Genomic DNA, 4,270 nt, shown 5'->3' with positions numbered 1-4,270 from the left:
GACCCTACCCTCCTCCTCTGGTTTTGCTCTCCCCTCCTTTTCTGGCTCCTGCTCTTCCTACTCCTTAAACATTACTGTTTCCCACTGTTCCTTCACCTTCTCTTCTCTTGCTGATTTATTTCATCCACTCCCATGGCTTGGATGCCGAACTAAATGCTGATGACCGAAATCTAAATCTCTGGCTCAGCTGTTTCTTCTCAGCTCCAGGCATCTTCATTCATCTTTGTACTGATGTTTCTTCTTTGATGCTTTACAGGCTGCTCAAACTCTATGTGTCCGAAATGAAACTCACTTTCTTTTCCCTCAAATACATTTCCCATCTGGGAGGATGGCATCTCCGTTTACTGCACCACCCACACTAAAAATCATGAAGTCAGCCTTTGTGCTCTCTTCTGCCTCCTCCATCTAACCAGGCACCAATCTTGTCCATCCCAGCATCTTAACATCTCTTGCATGACCCCCTCTCCATCTCCACTACTACTTCTCAGTTCAGGTCTCCATTTCTTCCTGATTACTAGTATAATGCCCTAACTAGTCTGCCTCTTCCTCCTTACTGCAGCCAGGAAGCTCTTTCTAAATTACACATCTTTCATATCACTCCACCTGCTAAAATCCTTCACAGGCTGACCCCACAGCTTTCAGAATAAGGTGGAAATGATTTGGGACCCATCACACCCTGTTTTTCCAGCTTCCTCTTTGTAGAGCCCCCACCCCTACCCCTCTTCACCTATGGTCTGGTAAAAGCAAACTACTTGTGATTTGCTGGTTACACCATGTTCTCTCCAGCCTCTCAGCTGCTAACCATGCCATTCTCTCCAACTGGAATCTCCTTCCTCCCCCTCCACTTCACCTTACCTACTCCTTCTTCTAGGCTTTTCTTGGGATAGTATGTCCTTAGGAAGGCTTTTCTGGACATTTAGCACCAATATCCTTCTTTGTTCTCCTATAGGACCTTGTGCATATTTTTATTATTGTCCTTATGGGAGTCTGAAATAATTTGTCTGTCTACTTTCAATCAATCATTAAATCCTAAAAGTTGTGCCTCTTTAATATCTTCAAAATCCTGCTCTCCTCTTGCTACTAGACCACTGTGAAGGCCCTATAGTTGGTTTCCCTGCTTCCATATCTCCCACTCCCCCGCAACTGATCTCAAGGATCTCAACATTACCACCAGGGAAATCTTTCAAATACAAATTGAATTAATATCCCTTCCCTGCTCCAAAAAGGTCTTTTAAGGAGGGTTTAAATCAGAACTAGTAGATGTTCAGAAAATGTTGCTTTAAGATATGAATGCATGAATGAGGTCAAAGATGGCTTCACAAAAGTGTGATTTTTGCTAGTTCTTTTAGGATTAGTAGACTATCAATTGATGGAAAATATTGTGGAGAATATTTTCCTTTTTTTTTTCTGAGGCATTGTCTTGTTTTGTTGCCCGGGCTAGAGTGCTGTGGCGTCAGCATAGCTCACAGCAACCTCAAACTCCTGGGCTCAAGTGATCCTCCTGCCTCACCCTCCGGAGTAGCTTGGACTACAGGTGCACCACCACACCCAGCTAATTTTTCTATTTTTAGTAGAGATGGGATCTCACTCTTGCTCAGGCTGGTCTAAAACTCCTGAGCTCAAGCCATCCTCCCACCTTAGCCTCCCAGAGTGCTAAGATTACAGGTGTGAGCCACCACACCTGGCCGGGGAGAACATTCTTTAAGGCCAGATTGGAATGGGTTGTTTAGATAGAATTATAGGAGTCAATGCTGGAGAAGTTGCCCGGAGCTGGTCTAAGGAGAATTTCGAATGCAATTCTAAACAATCATGCCATCACACGTATTTTATACAAGACAAAATTTAGTTCTGTATCTGATTTCCCTACTCAAAACTAATATACCTTAAGAAAATTAAATAAGAAATGAAAGGAATGTTTATTAGGTGAAAGATCATATGTAGGGTCTCAAAAGGCCGCAAACTCAATGTCACAGCAATATCCGGTGAATCCAGGAGAGATGTGGGGAGAGAAGGAGCTGAAGGGGCAGACAGATGTAATTTTAAGAGCCAATTATTTTAATATCCTGTTATGAAAATAACTAAGATGTAGGCTGACCTAGAAAATTTTTTAAAAAGAAAACCCATAGTTACTGTAGTATTTGACCAAAGCCGGTAATTGTTTAAATACTCAATATTTAAATGTATATTAATACTATTTGATAAAAGAAAAACTTTAGGCAAAAAAAAAATCAAGAGCATTTATTTGAGCAAAGAACGATTTGCCAATCAGGCAGCTTTCAGAACCAGAAGGGGTTCAGAGAGCTCCACTCCACAACTTGGGCAGTATTTATGGACAGAAAAAGGCTGAAGAAAGTAGAAACAGGGAACAAAAAGCAGAACGGTTGTTTCAGAGTTCCTTTTCTTGTAAAGGTTAAAGTAGAGGGGACTTCCTTGTTACACTGGCTAAAACTGGCCTGTTTGGTTATGTGGTTATTATTGCTCTCTCTTCTGATTTCTCAGGTCAGATAAGCAATTTAGGTCCAGCGTGGTGCTGTGGGACCGTAGCATGAGAGACTCCATTTTCCTCTGGTCTGTTGGGCCTAGTGCAGGAGCTCAGTGCAAATCAATGGCCTCCTATAAATTTTATTTAACATATTACAGAAGGTGAAAAAATCTGTTCCTCATCCATTGCTAGGCCAATGGCTGAAGCACCTGTAACAAAATACAGATCAACAAGAATAAAAGTATACAAAATTTTTTAATATGTTTTATGTGACACGGGAGCTGTTAGAAATGAAGACCCAAAGAAACAGGTGAACGTGTGTATTTTTATGCTTAGGTTTGATGGAGAGGTGGATAATCGTGGAGAAGTCTGATGAGACTATGGGAGTATGATGTAATGGTAATAAGCTGGGAGGGATTTAGCAAGGCCTGGTTGTTCAGATCCTTCTGTGTCCCTGTGTCTTCAGAGATAAGGATATTCCTTTCCACTGGGTGTAGGGAGGGCACATCTCGAATGAGGGTCTTTTCTCAGGGAAGGACGAGGGAAAAGTTGAGAGTGGTCTCTGTTTCTGCTGCTTTCTCAAATGCAAAGGTGCCATATTTTGGCATAGCATGTTCTCAACCCTGTTACTATTCTAAAATAATCATATTCTCATGTAAATTATTTAACCAATAAGAATAGGCAGCAACAACAACAATTTTTAAAAAAGAGTGCCATTATTTTAAAATTTTTTGTCTCCAGAGAAATTGATAGATTGTTTAAGATTATACTCTGGTGTGTAGAAGCATGGTTGTCAAATTCAAATGTTCATAGAAAGACTCTTTATCCTCTGTTTACCACAAAACAAATAGTTCTGCATTAGGGAAAGTTTCTGTTTAATGGTATGAATCATCTTTGACTGACTAATAATTAAACTACTGATTTTTAACTTTTTAATCTACTTGAAGGCTGGGAAAGTTTGAATTAATCTAATTTCTGTTCTTATTGTTAAAAGCTTTTTAAAAGCTTTTGAAAACAATAGATTGAGAATAGGAATACCTGCATTAAATTCCCAGACCTATGATAATTGTACATCTTCACGCTGTTGCATTATATCAATCAGTCAACAAATATGCTTGTCTTGCCATTAAAAAAGTCTTTGTACTAATGAGATACATATTTTGCAAGCCTAAAGTTATATAATGATTTCTCAGGAACATATTAAATACTAACTATCATGATTCTGAATGTGAGTTGTGACAACGTTATGGGATATTTTATGACACCTAAAGTGACACTTGCGAGTAGGTGAAATGGAGGTGTGATGTGACGGATTGAGTGTGATTATCTCCCCCCTTCCATTAGACTGACATTTACTGAAATGGCATCTGCCTTAGCAGTAACACAGAGAGGTAATCTCTACTGGTTATGTTCCATTTAAGAAATACTGGTGACAGCAGTGCTTTAAATTTAATGTTAGAAATTGAGCGAATGGTAAAACATAATGTTTTCAGACTATAAATGGGATATATTAGCAGACCCCAAACTGTGAGGTTCTAAAGAATACATTAATCTAGGAGAAAATAACTAAAACTTTTCTAGACAAGAACTATAATTATTATGAAAAAAGTAGTGATTTAATAAAATAAAAAGAGAAAGAGAGAGAGAGAAAGGAGACGGAGCGATAGGAAAAGAAATGGAGAGGGAGACTCCGAGAAGAAGAAAGGAAGGAAGGAAAAAGAAACATGGAAGGGCAAGAGAGAAATTTTTTTTTCTTTTTTTTTTATTTCAGCATATTATGGGGGTACA

This window comes from Propithecus coquereli, unplaced genomic scaffold (assembly GCF_000956105.1).
Source record: "Propithecus coquereli isolate 6110/MARCELLA unplaced genomic scaffold, Pcoq_1.0 Scaffold13, whole genome shotgun sequence".
Lineage (NCBI taxonomy): Eukaryota > Metazoa > Chordata > Mammalia > Primates > Indriidae > Propithecus > Propithecus coquereli.
This window is presented reverse-complemented; position numbering follows the sequence as displayed.